The sequence below is a fragment of the Canis lupus genome, chromosome 16, assembly GCF_048164855.1.
Source record: "Canis lupus baileyi chromosome 16, mCanLup2.hap1, whole genome shotgun sequence".
Taxonomy (NCBI): domain Eukaryota; kingdom Metazoa; phylum Chordata; class Mammalia; order Carnivora; family Canidae; genus Canis; species Canis lupus.
The window spans coordinates 52,524,536-52,545,283 of NC_132853.1; the positions used below are offsets into that span (position 1 = coordinate 52,524,536).

Below are 20,748 nucleotides of genomic sequence, written 5' to 3' on the forward strand. Positions count from 1 at the left end.
GCCAGAAAAATAACTGGCTTTAGTTGGTGCTATTAGTCTCACGCTTTTTAGGAGCACTTAATTTAAAACAAAATTGTGGGCTTAACTCCTACCCTAATGTTTTGAGACTGCTGTAATAAGCAAATGTTCAAAGTGTTCTTTATCCAACCAAGTGGCTAAGTTTCTTGTTCAAGCTCCATCTATAACAAAAAGATTTTCATTTGGTGAGCGGTGATCCCTGATTTAGCACAAGCAAACACATCAAGATGCATTCAGGCTCACAGCACAGAAATCTCTGAGCACTGAGGTTTAACTTGACAAAACAATCACTATGGAAAAACAACTTACAAATCACACTAGCCACCTAAATAGAAGCTTGGTTTCCTAATTGGCTTGTGATGGAAGCCCTGAAACAATATGAGGGATTGTTAATAGAGGTGTAGAGTTACTATCTTATGTCTGGACCTTAAACGTTAATTCTGGCCCGTTGCTATGAAGCATGTACCACATCAGCACTTGAAGGATGTTGGGATCAATCCCTTCCACACTCAGAGTGTCTTAAGGACAATATTATATTTCAGTAAGTATAAACCTTTGACTCTTCAGTAATGATGTTTTAACTTTAATCTATGTTTCAACTCCATCGGAGACATGGTTTACTTGGATAAGAGTATATTGGAAAAACATGGAAGTGGAAATACTTCCTAAAAGGACTGAAATACTACTTGCAAGTATTTTTTTTTTCTGTAAACTGTACTATGTTTTCCTTCATCCATGTGAAACCTGATCTTTTCACAGGAGTGGTACTACATCATGTATGATATTCCTACCTCTACTCGTACTAATTGTCCTATTAAATAGCTTTTTTGATACCAAAATGCCATACTCATGCTGCATTCCTTTATGATACCTGGTGCCTGCTGAGATACCACTGCATCCTCCTCATCATGGGGTTGAAGATCAAGGAAATTGACACACATAAAATAGTACTCACTATCCTTTATTAAAGATCTACTATTTTCTAGATAACCTGTTGCATACTCTTAAGTATTATTTCTAACCCTGCTAAAAATCTATAAAGTAGGTATTGTTTTAGTCATTTTACAAATGAGGGAAGCGAGTTTTTGCATATCACTTAACTCTTCTGACCCCCAAACCACTGCTAAGTGTTGGACAGGGCCCTACCTCACTGCCGCCCAAACCCTCATTCTTTCTATTGTGTGCGCAAAAACTGTGCTTCCAAAGAAGGTAGATGATGTATGCCTTCAGAACAAGATCCTTTCCTCCTTGACATTACGTTGAGGCCAGTCAACGTGTTGCCTTTCTTCTTTTTTATTGTGATAAGAGCATTTAATGTAAGATCTGCCTCTTTAGCACATTTTTAACTGTACAATACAATATTGCTAAGTATAGGCACAGTGTTGCACATCAGATTTCTTCTTGTGTAACTGAAATTATATGTCCTTTGAACAGCAACTCCCCATTTCTCACTTCCTCCAACCCTTGGCAACCCCCATTCTATCACTGCTCGTATGGAATCTGCTATTTCAGAGACCTTCTATAAGCAGAATCATAGTGTTTGTCTGTGACTGGCTAATTTCACTTAGTATAATGTCCTCCAGGTTCATGTTAACAAGACCAGAGATGCCCAGCCCTATGGAGAGCATCATTCGCAGAACGTTCTAAATGAATAATCCTTTTAAATACATCTGTGTCAGGGAAACAGAAGCAGAGCCAAACCAAGAGATGAATTTTCTGATGAATCTTGTCAACCTAGGGAACCAAGTTGGAATAAAGGGCTCATCTGGGGCCTTTTATGGTGTTAGATAGTCTACTTTGTGAAGGCTGCGGCTCTCGTTTTATCATATACTGTAATTTGGTTTTAAAAAAATGCATAGTCGAGGTTTATATAATTGAATGAGAGCTATTGACTGCAATGACTGGAATGTCTCAGTGGCCATTAGTAAAATCTTACTGATTCCCATTTCCCGCTTTCCAGAAAGGCCGTGCGCAATTATAGGATGGGAATGAGTCAACTGTTTTCTCTGACCTTACTGTCTCTCCGTTTTTACAAGGTCAGCCTAATAAATAACATTCCTAGAAGTGAAACAAAGTTGCATGGAATTAATGATAGTGATAAATGTGTTTCTGACAGTTAATGTATCAGTTAGACCAAAAATAATTTGAGAAACAAGGGAGATATTATATATTTTTTTCCAAGTCAGAAGAAAAAACAAGGAAACAAAGCTATTGCTTCCCTAGAGAACTGAAAACCAGTACCAGTATCTAAAGACACTCTTTTCTCTGAACTACAGGTTTGGAAAAATCCCTCTCTCCTTTTCTCTCTCTCTCTCTCTCTCTCTCTCTCTCTCTCTCTCCCTCTTTCTATCTCTGTCTCAATGAACAATTTCTACCTTCTGTTTTGGTGAAGCAGTAAAGAAATATTTGGTACATATTTTACATAAAACTTCTAATAGCCCTGATGATAGTTGTTAGAAAATGTGAGATTGAAAACAACCTTATGTGGCAACATGGTTCATCATAGATGCGCTAGCCACTCAGTTTGTCTCATTTTCTAGCTCCACTAATGCTAAACCTTGTGAATGACTTTGGGTGAGATTTTTTCACCTTGCTACGACGTGTTCACTTTTTTCACCTTTAAATGGTGACAACAGTAACTGCTTCATAGGGTTGTTACAAGGATTCAGTGAGCTCTCATACATAAAGTACTTAGAACTGGCTTATCATACATGACTTAGTAAGGTTATGATGTGAAGGACCTGAATACACTTAGTCATGTGTAAATTATTTATTTCCAAAGGGAAAGCATCAATGGAGAATATTTAATATCATATTTGCTTTTTTAAAACTTCAGTTCTAAGCCCATGGAGTAAATAAACTTTAAGTCAGGATAAGGGGACCATGGGAAAAAACGGGGGAGGGTTGGGGAGGAGGGAACTTGAGTAGCTTAGAGAAGTTACATGCCCTAACAAATATCCTGATGTAGGAACAGTGTCTGTGACAAAGAGCATCCTTTGCTTTTTTATTGAATTAAAGTCTGTTGCATTCAGCCAATCCAAGCTACACCACACCAGACCTCTGCTTTCTGATGTTCCATTTCTGCTTTAAAAAAAAAAATCAGCTGCAAAATGTATAGACAATTTACAAGTCTCAAAGATCATATTTGTCCTGGGGTCTCCCAGCCTAGATGATCCTAATGGAGGACCCCGTTGGTGGAACATCATTAATCAGGCAACCATGGCCAAGGAGGTGGGTGGCTGCTGATAGTTTTGGCCCATTGGAAATGGCTTTGGATGACTGCCAGGTTGTGTGTAAAATTTTGAAATGTTTGAAACAATACAGTCTTTACAATGTTATAAAATACTAGGGTGGTTAGAGTGGGCTGCAGACTGGCTCACGGCCAATAAAACCTCAGAATTCCAGTCAGCTGTAACCTGGAGTTTAATGTTGTCTGAGGTGTTCAAGGTCATCTCTCCCCAATGTCCTGAAGGTCAACCCAGTCTTTATAAAGCTGCCTCATTGAGCTAATGCTCCCCAGTCACCCCAGTTCAAAACTATTTTAGTCAGTTTGCCTCCCCTGCACACCACCATCCCCTGCACCACAAAAAATCATTTTGAGAGTTCATCTTAAAAGTCTTAACTTAGGAAAACTGTTTAAAAAATCGAACTTGTTTTTTGTGTGTCCCCATTTAAATAGAACATGCTCACTGTTGACATGGCAATAAACTTGAAAAATAGAAAAGGAGATTGCTACTAATTCTATCACTCTTGGGCAACCAGATAAATACTGGAGTACTGCTTTGTCGTCCTGCTTTCAGTGCACATTTTATATATCTATAATCATATTCTACATATACAGCTGGCCCTTGAACAACACAGACTTGAACTGTGCGGGTCTACTTACATGTGGATTTTATTTCGATAAATATATGCATAGTACTGTAAATGTATTCTCTTCTTTATTTGTAATAACATTTGTTTCTGCAGCTTACCTTATTATAATATATATAATACATATAACATACAAAATATATGTTAATTGACTATTTCTGTTATTGGAAAGGCTTCCTTCTGGTCAACCGTAGGCTAGTGGTAGCTAAGTTGTGGAGAAGTCAAAACTTCAACATGGATTTTCTTTTTTTTTTTTTTAAAGATTTTATTTATTCATTCATGAGAGACAGAGAGAGAGAGGCAGAGACACAGGCAGAGGGAGAAGCAGGCTCCCTGACTTGATCCCTGGACCAGGGATTACTCCCTGAACTGAAGGCAGACGCTCAACTACTGAGCCACCCAGGTGTCCCTCAACATGGATTTTCAACTGTGTGGACAGTTGGCATCCTTAACCCCTGTGTTGTTTGTTCAAGAGTCAAGTGTAACTTATAATCATCTTCTCCCAAGTTTTACAACAAAATTCTATTTTGTACAAATGCAAATTAGTTAAGCACAATAATAATGGCCGAAGAATATTTTATTTTGTATTTAACGATTCTCATATTATTGAGTGCTTATCATGTTTTCTCTCTCCAAGACCGTGCTATGTTAAATAGTGTAACTGTTTACATAAAGATTTTCTGTGTTTAGTGTTATTTCCTTAGGATAAGTTCCCAGAAGTGAAATTAAAGGGTCAAGGGAGATGAATACTTTTATAGTCTCGGCAAATGTTGCAAAATGGCTTTCCAAACATTGTTTCCTTCAATTGACAGCCCATCAGTAAAGTTTGAGAGGTTATCTTCATCATCAGCAATAGGTAATAGCAACTATTCTTCTAAAGGATATAAATATGTTAATATTAAAAATGAAAAAATATTCTGTTCCAAAAATGTATGTATTGGTAGAGCTAGGTAAGCACTCAGTGTTGTTACACAAAAAGAGTCACAGAGCTACTTCATGGGTGATGGGTTCTCAGTATATTCTTCAAGAAAATGATTCTTCTAAACAAGAGGAAATTTAATTCTGGGCCATCACCATAATAATGGAAACACTGGACACAGAGAACATAAGAGAGAATGTTTCAGATAGAGAAATAAAGACCTACATCGTTATGTAGAGATACCCCCCACATAATGTGCCAAGCAGCTAGCCTTGGAAACTGTTGATAAAGGCAGAGTATTTCAAAGGAAAATTTGAGAAAATGTAAAGGTAACAAATTAAGAACATATTACAATTGTAACAGAGGCCTCGGATCAAGAAGAGGATGTTCAAGTAGTAACAAAGGAGAACAGAAGGTTAGGACAGGAGAAAAATAAACACAGAAGAAAAATCCAGAGCTGAACTGGAAGAGAGACATTTACTCACTCTCCCATGCAGTTTAAATAACATGGTCGGCTTCATAGAGAGAACTGATATGACATTTACCTAAATAACTGTGTAGTTAAACTTACACAGTTGCCATTTTAGAATGTTCTTTGGTCACGTTCCCTGTTAATAAGTCCCTGTAAAGTACCTTCATCCACCTGGGTTAGTGGGAATGCACCTTAGTAACACAGCGTAGATTTTGCTACTCACAAAAAAGTAAAACTGATAAACACCTCCTAAGAAATGTTGATGCACTTTTGTCCGGATGGCCTACAAATTATGTTTACTTCCCAAGCCATGGTATTTCATGTTTGCCGCCATTAGAGACTCTAGCTCTAAGAAGGAATTTTCTATGCTTATTCTTACCCTTTGCTTTTCTTCTGAAGGGTATCTATTCTTCTGTAAGAACATACCCTATTAAGTTCTGAGCTGAAGTGCTTTTAAGAAATGTTCATGGAAAAATAAATAAATAGATAGATAAATAAATAAATGTTCATGGAAATGTCCATATATTTTAATGTTTGTATTTAATCCATGTTCTTCAAATCTAAGGGTCTTCTCTGATTATGCCCAATTTTACCTTTTTTCATCATCTAGTCTCTGGGTGACATGTTTTAGTTTCCTTGTTTCTCTCTCAAGTTCTCATGATGCTCCCATTATCCATGAATTTTCCTGTCTCTTATTGATAGAAATCAAGTACAACAGCTCCTACCCATGATTCCTCCATTTTAAGCAAAATATAATCTACAAGGCAAATCAAGACTCCATCAGATGTTCTGGTTTCGGCAAAACTAGACACTTTCCAGATGCTGAGCACTTGAAATCTTCCATCTGTAACATAGTGTGTCTTGATTTCAGTTTTGACGTCTGTTCCTCAGCTGAATACTTAACTTCTCTGTGCTTTAGCCAGCTCATCTCTAAAACAGAGATAAAAATCATACTTGCCCCTACAGTATTGGAGAGAATTAAATGAATTAATAGGTGGAATGTTCGGAGCCATGCCCACACAGAGGAGTATGCATGCAATGTGAGGTATCACACTGATTGTTACCAATAACCTCTCGGCTTGCCCTCTCACTTTGATTGTAGTGCTCTTTCTTTGCTTTAAACCTCCTTCGAATGTTCTTTATTACATGAGCATCCTTATCCTATGGATTTCCGGAAAGACTTGCACATCTTCTTACCCAGTGATGTTTCCCCTTTCCTCTCCATTGGATTGTTTCAGTTTGAACTGTGTATACCATTCTATTTTATTTTATTTTATTTTTTTTATTTATTTTTTTTTTTAATTTTTTTTTTTTTACCATTCTATTTTAAACATAAATCCCAACATCTCTGAGGCTAGACACAATTTTGTGAGCTAAAATTTCGAGTTTATTACCAAAATGCACCTATATAAAGAAATCTTGCAAAAATCAGTAACTAATGAAGTCAATTTTTAATTCATTAAGTCTTCCTTATTGGGTCTTCAACTTCTTGTTTTAGGTGAGCTTAAAATGGTATTCTAAAGTGCCCCTATGCTTATCACACAATCCTAGATGGTGTCAGCTCATGCAAATGACTGTTTGCACGTCTTGTGACTTTTTTTTATCAATATCTATCAATATTACAGGCTTTATATGTTATTGCTGAGAGGAGTAAATATGCTTCCTTTAACTCAAACTCATTACTATTCTGACATGTTAATGACTCTGTCCATGTTGAGTCTCTTAAAAAAAATTCTACCATAATTAAGCAAAACAGTAGATTGATGACTGATTGCAAAGCAGCTGTGTCGAAAATAAACAGAGCTTTGAACTCAATAAGCTTGTCTTTTCCCAAACTTTGAGGCATACATAAACACGTCCCGTGTCCTGTGTCCTCTCCACACTTCATACACATAAAATTACTCCCAATTAGGTGTTAGTCTATTCGCCTCTTTTTTTTTCTCATCAAAAACATCCACAGAGCTTACCATCTCCACTCACTGTGCTGTCTGAAAGTCTTCTGTGCCGCCAAGCCTGGACTCGAAGATTTTACATTTACAGCAGACAAACTCAGTAAGTACACTTTGGAAACTCTGGTGAACAGCTCAGCCCAATGCTGGTCTTGATGCCTGGCCAACGGGCTCAAACAACAGACATAAAAGCTAAATCTGTACTTCCATTCAGTCACGAGGTTGCCAAGTTAGTTTTCCTGATACTGTACCTACAGTATATTCATCTCCCAATGTCTCAGACTCACTTCATTAACTTTGTGACATCAGTCTCTGATGTTATGAACTCAATTTTGCTAATATAAATGATACAGTACTATACAGAAATTTAAGAGGTTGTAACATTAGAAGTCTCTTCAAGATTCCCATAACAGTTAAAGAACAAGGAACCAAAATTTCCAGAACCAATCCTTGCTGGGAAATAATTCCTTATATGTAATCTTAAAGCTGTTCTCCCTCTGCACAGCCCTCTGCTTCTGATTCCCATTTATACTACGAATAGCTTTTAATGATAGAACAGGGAAATATATTGTGGTTTCACACTTTCAGGGATTTTTATGGTCACTTATTCCTAACTAGGAGATAGAAACGCATAGCAGAAAGATTTCTTTGGTTGTTTTTAAACATAAACCAGTTTAGTGCATTGTGCCCTTTGTCAAAAGGATACATATGAGAAATACCACTATTCGAAGATCAACTAATAGAAGAGTGTTTTCTTAATGGCAAGCTTCTCTATCGGCAGTGCTGATCACTAGATGGGTTTACAAGCCTAGTCATTAAATTGGTTTGACTGACTAATTTGGAAACTCCAATCTGCCACCACAAATCTATATCCTGCACCATGAAAAGAAATATGGAAAACGGATGCACCATTGTTCGCACAGAAGTAATGAAAATTAGTCCAAAGCTAATTATGCCTCACAAAATGGAGCTCATCTCAAAAATCCAAGTGTAAGGAGTTTTGCTTGTATGATTCAAATACCTCACTTTCTTTCCCTTCACACCCCTCCTTTTGAGCTTAAAAGCTGTAACAGTGCTATATCCTGGTTCACATATGCATCAATGAAAACAACACCAGCGGTCCCATGATGTTAAGTCATTCAGCCTGGATGCAACTCCCGGTTTTTCTATGACTTAATACATGACTATGAACAAGTTATTTAACAGGGCAAGGTCTTAAATGCCTCTCAGTAAAACGGGAAAAGAACCAGCATAGAGCTTTGGTGAAGATTCAATGGTATGTCGCATGTGAAGCCATTACAACAGTTCCTGCTTAGTAAATATAGACAGATAGTAGTAGATAGATGATAGATGATAGATAGATAGATAGATAGATAGATAGATAGATGATAAACAAATAGGTAAGTAGATAGATATAAAACTGTCATTAAGATATCCTTACAATTCAATATATACAGAATCAAAGCAATGAAGAAATAATTGTCCTTAAACCTGTCTAATGATCCTAGTTAAACTGATTTTTCTCATACCCCGTCTTCAAAATCCAAAGTCTCTTTCCATCCTTTGGAACGTAGATATGATGCAGGCTTTGTTGTTACCCCGAGCATCTGTATGTGGAGAAAGTAGTGATGTACATGGTAATAATTATCACTGATCTTGACCCACGTCTTCACATGACCCTATATTCTTAGAAAAGTCACAAACCCTTCATTTTTAATATGGTTTCCTTTTAAATCTGCCTTTACTATCTCACTGTATCTTTTACAGTGTGGTCCCAGCTCAAGTGCCCCTTCTTCTGTGAAGGCAGTGTTTCAGGTTTTTCATAGTGCTTGTAATTGAAGTGCTTAAGGGAATCCTTCCAACATAATTCAATGCTTTTGTATGTACACCATTTGAAGCCTGTAGAGAGTAAGACAGTGAAGAGCTGGGTCTGTCTGTGTCCCCGACTGGAGCCTATCCCAGAGACCATGGGGAAAATGTTCTGTAGATTCTCATTGTGTTGAATTAAACAACAAATGGGAAGTAGCATACTATATAGAAAGACGGTTGAGATCAAAACCAAGATGGTTGGATTGGAGCATTTCTCTTTCACTAAGGATACCAAATTTCTCCAATTGGATACAAACATTTGGCCATCATTATTGATTTTTTTTCCTCCAGGTACCTCCTGTACTATTTATTATTTATTTTATGCTAAGATTCAAACAGCGTCAAATGACTAGAAAAAGGCTTAACCGAAAGATACTCAAAATTTTAATTTCTTTAAAGATTTTATTTATTTATTTATTTGAGACAGAGAGAGACAAAGAACATGAGCAGGGGGAGGGGCAGAGGAAGATGGAGAAGCAGACTACCTGCTCAGCTGGTAGCCCAATGTCCTGGGCTCAATCCCAGGACTCTGAGATCATGATCTGACCTGAAGGGCAGACACTTAACGATCTGAGGCATCCAGGTGCCCCTAAAATCTTAATTTTTAAAACTACAATAGAAAAAAAAAAGATACAAAATATCTTAGAAATACATTTGTGTATCTCATTATGACTATTACATGATCTTTTTGTTCTACTATTCCAAATTTCAGGGAAAAATTAATCATCAGTGTTGGACTTATTAGAGTTCAGGCTTGAATTATACAGGCAAAATTTATTCAGGATGGATGCAGCACCTCCCAGAAGGAGTACAGCATAATCTTTTCTCAGACAGGTCTCGCTTTGCTCCCCAAGATCCATGAGCAGTATCTATTCCTAATGCAGTTAAATGGGAGAATGAAAAGTAGGGGGAAAATATCAGTGGCAGGTATTCTGCTCCTGGCAGGCGTCTAATTCTATTTCCTGTTTGAGATCTCATTTTATTTCCATTTTCCCTAAATGTAATATGGGAACTTTCCATAATAAACAGTTCTTTAATTTGCCACTTCTTTGATTGGCATTTTAAAATTTTTTTTTCAAGGAGTCTATTGGCCCATTCCTTCACAAGTTGCAAAAATAAACGAAAAAACTGAACCGCATGCCATTGTTGGGCAGAATTTTCTGAATTTGTCTTGAAGCCAAGAGAATTTATTTGACTGTCTGGGGAGCATTGAGGCAAGTCTCTTATTCTCAAAGAGATACCAAAGTTGCTTGAACAAATGGTTTGTGTTAGCTGGAGAAAGACACTGAATCTAAACCATGTGCCTCTGGACCTTGTGGTTTCAAGTTGAACCACAAGCAGTGAGAAGAGCTGTCGGTCTCAAGGCTTGATTTCAGCCATGCTCATGGGGAGGGGAAAACTCAGTGTCACCGATGGTGTTGTCTTAATATGGAGACCTGAGAGCTCCTGCGGCACAGGTGAGTCAGCGGTGGTACGAAGAATAATAGAGAGAATTCAAGACAGCATCCAGTGGGACATAATGAAGATACACGATTTTTCCCCATGGGCATCCACACATGGTAAAGGCAGCAAACTGGAGCCTTTCTGAGGAGCAGAAACAACTCAGAGAGGCAAAGAGACATTAAAAAAAAAAAACTGGCTTCTTATAGCTATCATAAAGCTGAAGAAAAACATCCTAGAAGAATTAGTTGAGAGACCCAAGACGGTTAAGATTACTAGACCAGAAAAACAAGAAAGACAAATTTCTAAGTGGTACCATTTATCAAACTCCAAAAGCATTGTGGGGATGGTATGAAGGAGTATTAAGTGCTATTTTATAGCACCAAGGTGAGAGAATCACTTAACCACAGAGAAGTGAGGCTTCCTCAGTGAACACAGGCAATGCTTTAACCAAGCTATTTAGGATTATGAGTTGAGCCTGAAAGGAGTCAGGTTTGGTTTTAAGTTATCTAGCAACTCATAAGGAGAGTAAAGATCTTTTCTGCCTCTTCTCTCTTGCCTTCTGTTAAAGAGCTTTATTTCACAGGGATTTATTTCAAGCTGCCAGTATGTCCATCAGTTGGGGGAAAGGAACAAAGATCAACTAAACAAAAGTTGATGTCAACATTTATCACAATTAACGCTAAATCTTCAAGTATTCTGTTAGCATTAATAGGAAAGGTCTTAGTCTCAAATGAAAAGTGCTAAATTTATTATTACTATATACAGGGAATTAAAATCAAATATGACTAGAAAATAGACTAGGTAAATTAGATTTAAAAAATATAGGGGTGCCTGGACGGCTTAGTCCGGGAAGTGTCTGCCTTTGGCTCAGGTCATGATCCTGGAGTCTGGAATCAAGTCTGGCCCATGGGCCTTTCTGTTCTGCGGGGAGCCAGCTTCCCCCTCTCCCTCTGCCCCTCCCCCTTGTTCATGCTCTCTCTCAAATAAATAAATAACATCTTAAAATATGTATATGCATAAATTTAGCTATAAAGGAAAATGAGTATGTGTATGCCTCATATACATATACGTATATCACATATTCATATATATCACACTCATATGTACACACACAAGGTGCAAGTTAATACAAGATACATTTCATACCTAGAATCAAGCAACTTTTGGGGAACTTTGAAGTTTTATAGATCAGAAGGGATAAATTGAAATGACTTGTAAACATTTAACTCAAGTTTTCTTCTAAAAAATTCATTAGCCTGAGCTAAAGCAGATCCCCCTCGGCCTTAACAGCAGTACCTGTGAGATGTGCACGAGTCACCTTTTACCTCTGTCTTCTGTTTTCCCAAGAGATGAGCTCATTGAAAAAACAGACCGCCCTATCAAGAGTGCTGAAAAAAATCTTTTAAGGTGAAAAATAGGAAAGCAATCTAGTTTTGAAGTTCTTTTTAGGTCCATTGTTTGGAGTAATAATTCTCAAACTTGTTTACAAATATAGTCAATAGAAATATTAAAAAATAATGTTTTGATACCTGGACCCCAACACACACAAAATTAAAATCCTGGATGGGGCTTAGGTACCAGTATATATAATTTCTAGGTGGAAAAAAATTCCTAAAATCATGGCACTGTGTTGTTCATCTGAATAGAATTATTATATCAGACTCTACATAACTTTATGCTTTGCAGGTAAATTTGGACTTCTTACAGACAACTGGACTGTCATGTCATATGTGGGTTCTGGATAATAGATAACCAACACAGGTAGATTGCCTTTCATTTTGTGTGCTATAAGAATTAGAACGGCTTGGTAGTTTTAATTAGCTAAAGAGCAGAATCAGATAAGTCATCATTCCAAAACACATTCCAGAGCATAAATTAGTCCAAATAAAACAAACTAAAACATTGCATATACAAGGCTCCCACAATGTCAGTTACAATAACCCATATAGGCCCATAAACTCAAACCTAAATTTGAACCCACATGTCAGTCCGTATTTATTAACTACCTACTACGTGTCAAGCACATGTGAAATTTGTCAGTCTCTACCCTAATGCTACAGAATGCTCTTGGAACTGCTAACTCATTCCAAGGTCTATGTTGACTCAAATGTCTGATCGCGTTCAAATTCTGCAAATATCTGCATTACAGTGCCAAACACCGTATAAGGCAAAACACCCTCAAACACCATCATACACTACTCCCTTTTAATTAACCAAATTGCGAGCATCCATTCGACCTGTGACATAATTCTGAATGTGTCAGTTTTGTCCATGATCAATTTAAAATAAAGGTTGCACCGTCTAATTTTCTTAAATGCTACGGTACATTCTTTTTTTCTATTTTAACATTTCTGAAATTAAGATGTGCCTTATCGTTGAGTATGTATTGGGTTTGGGCTTATTCTCCACGAGTCTCCCCAACTCTAAAGAAATGATCATTCAATCAAACGCACATCTTAAAATGGAAGGTTGTTTAGATCACAGCGATGCAGGCATTTGGCTAATGAGTTCAATAACTCTACACATATATCATCCATATAAAATAGAAAAGGGGGAAATGAAGTGGAAAAGAACATCTGTCTTACAGTTCTGCTGATAGACAGCCCAAGTATCGCTCCAGAATATCACAGCCCATATTATCAGTTTCCAGCAGATGGCATCTCACACTTTTAAGTTAATCACTAAGGAGCCTTTAGGAAAGCAGTGTCCCCTGCCTGCATAACACCTGGAACTCAAAACTAGTGTTTCATAAGATTGCATTTGCCAGCATGATCACCTAAAACTGATCATGTAGATCAGCTGTAGATTTTTCTGCAACTGGCCCCAGCATGTGGTCACTCAGATTGCCCACAAGCAGTTGGTATTTTCAGCAAGATTTTAATGACAGCAGTGCCTGTTTGAGAACAGTCTGCATAACATAATTGTAGAGTGAGGTGGAAATTATGTCTTCAACAAGTACTGTAGGTGGGGATAACATGTGTATGAAAATAACCAACCAAAACCAGTGGCTCTGTTTTTCTGTAGATAAGCCTCATACAGCTATGATTCACAGAGCTGTAAAGCTTTCTTTCTGGAGAAAACCTTGCAGTGCTTAACCAGGCCTTCTGCTAGGATATTCGATTTTTCTACTTTTGTGAGAGACGGTATTATGACACTATTAGACTACTAGACACTACTACTTGTGTCTAGTAGTCTAATGAATAAATAAAAGACACACTGACATATGATCTTTAGATACCATATGTATCTAATCCTTTTTTTCTCATAATCACTTGAAGAAGAAAGAGAAACTCGTGTGGCAATGGCTAAGCGTATCTCCCCCACCCCATCCCACCACCCTGGGTTTTATTAGATTTTATGGGATCCCCTCTCCCTGTTTCTTAGTTGGATTGCCAGATATGGCTTTTTCTCAGCAGTCCATTTGTTCTTAAATTTCCTCTGAAGATGTCAATGTACATGAGGATCAACAAAGAAAACTAAGACCTCATTTCGTTCAATCAACACTGAAAGTCAGCAATGGAGATCAGCATGGAAAGATGCATTTTGAGCTACGTTGGGGCTTCAGCTCGATGGGATTTCTTGAAGCCTCTTAAAATTAATTTGAAGAAATAAAATCATGCTTTAGGATAGCACAATTCTATCTTTTTTTAAGTTTAGATGACTTTATAAACGCTGGTACATGACAAATTGCTAAGCAAACAGTCCAAAGGATAGAAACAAAAGCAGTTAGCATGGGAGATCACTCAACACAAAAACTAATAAAAAGTAAACATTGTTTTGATGCTATATTGAAGAGAAAAATTCAAGTATGGTACTTATTTGGGAGGAGGTAATAACAGGCATTTCTGACTGAATAGTTGTGGTGATTGAACTGAAACTTATAGATGAGTCCATGTTAGCAGAATGCTGGCATCCAAAATCCACAGTGGGGTACCCATTTTAGAGAACAGATTAACAGTGGTGTTCAGAGCTTAGTTTGAACTGAAATTACATTCCCATTGTAATGTCGAGAGAGCAGTTGCAAATATGGATCTGCCATTCAAGAGAAGTCAGAGTGAGAGTTTGTAATTCAGGAGCCTTCCATGCAGGGTGACAGATGATACTAGATGAAAACTCTGGGCTGGGTAAAATCTTTGATATAGAAAGAAACGGAGAGTAGAGTCATGGGGACCTCAGAAGTAAATGAAATTTGGGGTATAATGTATATTACACATTATATATGTGCTTCTATAATGTATATGGCTTAAACTTCCATAGACTGAGGCCAATCCTACTATAATTTCCTTCAATAATGAGTTAAAAGGAAATTTTTCAAACACTGTGTTCATGTTACATGAGTCTCTAAGACCAAGGATCCCACTTATTTCCCTAATACTCCTTAAAAACCAAAGGAGAAACTAATTATAATGTGTTTATTTGGATCGACTATTAAACATTTTTTTCCAAATGCGTAACTTCTCTCCCCTCTCAATCAATGGCTAGATCCTTTTTAAGAGTAAATAAAAGATTGTTTTATTTTTTACTTTAGAGAATGATTGTATAATTCTGCCCAAATAAATGGCCACTATTTCTTATCATCCCTAGACAGTTGTAGCAAAAGTAAAGGTTTAGAATATTGAATAGATGAAATGTCTTCATATATAGCGTTATCCTTATCCAAGTATCAGCCAGTGAAAATGGGCAATAGGGATAACTTACAGGGATCAAATATATCTTTCAAAGCAGTAATTTTTAGGATTGTCTGGGGACAAATATAGGAAGTGATTATCAATCAGAAAGAAAGACCTCAACCTTTTTTAAAAATTCCCAGAGGCCAAAATGACCACAGAAACAAAAGCAGGATGTGTGTCTCTTTGTTCTCTCTCCTAGATTCCCTCATTGCATCATGCCTCTCCTTCTCCTCGACTCCACAACCTCAAAAACCTGCTCTTGAGTCTGAAATTCACACCACAGAATAAACGGAACAATTTTTATGTAGTTTCCTTGGGTGAGCAGAGGCCATGGAGAAAAGCAGAGTTGAATTTTGTCTTGGATGAAGTCGAACTTTTAAAAAGACTGACCCTTGTAAGACATTACTGGGGCAATTTCCAGCAACTGTTCATGTTAGGAAGGTTTGGTGAGGGGAGGTCAGCTGTAGGAAACTTTAAAATTTCATGGATTTAGATTGGGCAAACAGGGGGAATGGTCAGTTGTGGCAGAGAGTAGGGAAAGGAGAAAACCAGAGATTTCAAAACTAATTTTGCAAGTAATTTTGGGAAGAGCTCATCATTCACAGAAGTTAAAGTGATATGTTGGCATTTCCTCCCCTGACTTATTTTATAATCTTCTTAGATTAGATTTTTTTAAAAAATGGACGGGTTGAGCATTGGGTGTTGTTATATGCTATATGTTGGCAAATCGAACTCCAAAAAAAAAAAAATACAAAAATAAAAAAAACTAAAAAAATGGCTGTCACACACCAGTCACATTTTGAATGTCTACCCTTTTAAAGATTATGAGGCTGTCCTTAATTTGCATGTATGATTATGTTATAATAATTTATGCAAAATTGACAACAGCTAAGAGAGTCTTTCAGAAATCTATTGGAAACCATGAACGACATAAATTTCCAAGGTGCCAGAGCTGTAGGAGGGCTAATTCTATGACCTTGCCACTAATACTCTGTATCTACTCTATTTGAACAAACCTATGGGAGGAAATCTCCTTTATTTTTCCACAGAAGAAATTAAACACTAGTGCATTAATATGTTACATACAAGAGTTCAATGCCTGCACTGTGGTTCCACCACATATTAATGGGTGATTCCATTCTCTGAGCAAAGGAGACTGCAGACAGAGATTTCTTCCCCTATGGTCAAACATCCCCTACCTGAGGCACCAGGATCTTGTTCAGCACTTGAGTCCAGAAACAGCAAATTCAATCTAGCTGTGGCAGGCCGAGGGCGAATTGGAATGCCAACTCCAGACCGGGATTCCAAACCACGAGCCTCTGGAAATAAAGCTTGGATTTGGAGAAATGACAGTAACCTCAAGCCAAGAAATCTCACCCAGTTTTTGAAAGAGCTTCAGTGAACAGTGAATATAGATAACTGTTAACATGACTCCTCTTTCATTTGAAACATATCAAACTAAGAGCTCTATATAGAGTACCATGATAAAGAAAATGACATGGATCTCAGTCTTTGAGCAATTTTCTTGTCAATTGTAGAGCAAATGTAGCAGCAGTGTTTTGTGCTAAAAGAGCATTGTCTCCTTTGCCTACTTGCCTTGTCGATTACTAGCTTCATGCATTAGCTACAGCTACAGAGGAAAGATAAAATGGCTATTAGAGGTATATCTATAAACATCTGTATGTCTGTCTACCCATTTATCCATCCATCCATCCATTCATCCTTGCAGATCATCACTAAGCCATTATCTTGACCTCAGAAATCCCAAAGGATCAGGTAGGGCCAGAAGGTAAACTACACTTCAGCCTGACAGCCCTGGATTCCAGTCTTCATTTTCTCACATCTCTCCAATCCACCCCAGCCTTTCTGTTTATTCAGGACTAAAATATATAGTGCAGAAACTCAAGAAGATAATATAATACAATGAAGTCCACTGATGTCCTAAAACACAATTTTTGGAAACCTATCAAAACATAAAATTCTAACCTAATGCAATGTCTGTGTTGTCAAAAAAGGAAATATTTCAGTCATATGAGTCATGACAATGGGTTTTTCTATTTGTGTAGATGCCACGTAAGTAGATTCTGGTTTTTTTTTTTGTTTGTTTTGTTTTGTTTTAATGACATAGGTTGAAATCCCTGAATTGTTGGGATGAAAATTTTATTTAAGTCAGGAGAAGAGCATTTGAGTGACGATGATAATAGAGATGATATTGATGGTAAAGATGATCATGTCCATTTGTTGAGCGTTTAGTCTGTGCCAAGAAACATATTGAGCTTTACAATATATTATTTTAATTAATTGAACATTCTGAAAGTTGATCTTATATAAAATTTTTTCTTCCTCTATTGACTGCAACACTTAGCTTCTGAAGCCAATAAGGGATATCATCACCTGTTCTCTCTCACACTTGAATGATGGATATACCTCTATTCAATTGATGAGCACAACTTATAACCTGTGGCAATGCTAATTAATTTACAGAATTACCAGACCAACAGAAGAACTAAAAAACTTAAAATAGTAAATATTTCACACTTAACCAGCCAGATACTAGATTACCCACTCATGAATTCATTAGCTACTGTATGGAAACTTGCCAGACAGTGATAAGCTTCATAATCTTTTATTTTGGCATTTTCTTGACTCCCTGTTTAAGGGAATAATACTGCCTGAAGTTAGGGGATAGACTATACCATTATTGACTAAATTCTAACTTAATTAAAAAAAAAAGATTGTATTTATTCATAAGAGACACACAGAAAGAGAGGCAGACACATAGGCAGAGGGAGAAGCAGGCTGCCTGTGGGGAGCCCGATGTGGGACTTGATCCCAGGATTCCAGGATCATGCCCTGAGCCAAAGGCAGATGCTCAACCACTGAGCCACCCAGGCATCCCAATTCTAACTTAATCTTGTAGAGTTGTTGCTATATTCATGAAACAATCCATGATTATTGTTTATTCCTATTCCATTAAAATTCTTTACTTATTAGAACATTGCTTTTATCAAGTACCTAATTTATGCTTTATACTGTGCTAAATTATCTTCTTATGTGTTATCTCTTTGGACCTCATGGAATCCCTATAGGGATTAATATCACCCTCTCCATTTGACAGATGGCAAAAAGGAAGATTTAGTCACTTAGAGGATACATGTATAAACAAAAGGGCTGGGGTGGGAACTCTGGCTATGTGTGCTTTCCTGGCTTTAGTCTGGATCTGAAGATCTAAACTTCTTAGCTACTCTAAGCATTTATCTGTGCATATATTAGGTAAGTATGTCTGAAACTGCTTATATTTCTCTCTCTTTAATCATAAGAGATAGTATTATCTGTAAATGCAATATGGGAGGGAGATTGCATGACATACCCAAGGGTCATGTGTGCTTCATGATTCCATAAGAGTGGTGTTTGGCATCAACACATTTCTGTCCTTCTCATTTCTATCAAAGAATCACCAGTGGATGGGAGGTTAGGTAGCTTTAGGTTGCACTAGACCTGCCATTCTTGCTTCAACCTGAAGGATTCTATTTTTATCTGTTTTATGTATTACAAGCCCAAATAAGATATCATTTGGTGAGAGGAGGGGAAGAAGGGGAAGGGTTCCTTTATTTATAAGAAAGAAAGGTTCACCTACCACAGTAGAGAATTCATACAGTTAACCTTTCTTGAAAGTCTCAGCAAAGTTATTATAAAGTGCAACATGCTCTGTAAATGTCATGTTGGTATATATCTGTCTTCAGTGTTAATTAGGCACATATGCTTGGCATATAGGAAGGAGAGTTCACATCCTTGAATCAATGCAATTAAACTCTAAAGTCTTAAAAGGAAGATATTGCTTTAGAACCACTCTTTCAATGAAACATCAATGAATTCCGAATGTGTACATACTACATATTTAAATTCTGAAACCAGTTTGACAATGTGCTGTGTTTTGTACACAATGGTGATGCTCTGCACTCATCCTTAGGCTATGCACTTGGAATTAGTTTTTTTGTTTTGTTTTGCATAGTAGGGAATGGTTGGTAACCATTTCGCTAAACTTTCTTACTCACTACTTGTGATTAATAACAGGCATTATGGGCTTTCAGGGTAATGTTCATTTACTGTGACAGTAGAATAGATTAAATTTAACTCTGTCATGGCAAGGTTGACCCAAGGACCTGCTTCCATCAGTGTATGCCTCTAACTGCCTAAGCTAACTGGACACCTGGGTATTAGTAACTCATCGCTTTTGCTTTTTCTGGTTTGAATTTTTTAACAAGTCATCAACTCACTCTTTTTATAACTATTACATGCTTTAAAGATGGGACATTCAATTACATTATATATATCCAGGTTCTTAAACACAGAGCAGTTTTGTTAAAGGAGGAAAGCTGATCAAGCATCTAAAGCACAACAACATTCTTTCAACCTTCATATTAATAGAAAGCAACAAGTAATATTTATGGAGCATCTATGAGAAACACCAAGATAGTGTTTCAGGAACTCTTATTTATAATTTCTTCCCCTCTTTCTATGGAACTGTGAAGCAGAAAAACAGAGATTTGCTATAGTCAATTCTTTATGGTGTTGGTCACTTTCAATGGTGACGTGGCCCTCAAAATGGGTAAATGCAAAAAAAGGCAGATGGTAACCCTGATGAACACAAAAAAAAAACCATGTGTATTCCCACAGATGAATGAATTCTCACTCATATTTCTTATGAAAAAGACTATCCCAATAAAACAGAATGAGCATCTCATCCCACTCATGGTGTGTCTACGTGGATAAAATTTTAAGTCACTATTGTTAGTGAACGTTGGTCAGACGGGAAAGGGCGAAGGGAAGTAAATGAAATTGGAGATTAGGAAGTAACAAAAGAAGAGAAATGAAAACCAGGCTTCTGTAACTTTTGATCATTCTTAAACACAGCAGGATCCACAATTATAAAGGGAAGCAAATCTTGTGGAAATGTGAGGGTGACACGTCTGTACTATACACTGAGTAATTTCCCGTGGAACAAAAAAAAAAACCTGAAGGTTTATTTTACTATGAAATAATGTACTCCACTTGGCTGACTTGCCAGCAAAGCAATAGAAAAACCATAGAAATCGTGTTTGCTCTGGGAATAAGATATTGGGTAAGTTTTCTAAGCAGAAAAGGGGATCTGGGTCTAGTGCCCCTCAGACACCATCTTCCAGTGGCATAAGGAGGTTTCATCTAGCAAGCTCAGAGCCAACCATTACTTTTCCTCAAAACCCTTAAACAACATGCTGAGGTCCACATGAAGACATCAAATGTGTTTGTGGACAGAATTCATTTTATGCATAGTAATGGGAGATGGATATGAGTTCCACACGGTGTGATTTTAAAGGCCCCAAAAGGAAGAAAGACAACCCCCCCACCACACACATACACAATGTATTTTCTCTAAGACATGCTCTTTCAGGGTCTGAATTTCCATCCATTGATGACTTGTTGCTTGAAGAGAAATCCTTTGTTTTCTCTAGAAGTCTCAACATAAAATAGTTATGCCTATGAGGGAAACAAGTG

The 20,748-nt window shown here is 37.2% G+C and overlaps 1 long non-coding RNA gene across 7 annotated transcripts in view; it reads right to left on the reverse strand.

Moving 5' to 3' along the window:
- LOC140607066 (uncharacterized) overlaps positions 1–20,748 on the reverse strand; it is a 571,123-nt gene that overhangs the window by 220,691 nt on the left and 329,684 nt on the right. The window lies entirely within an intron of this gene.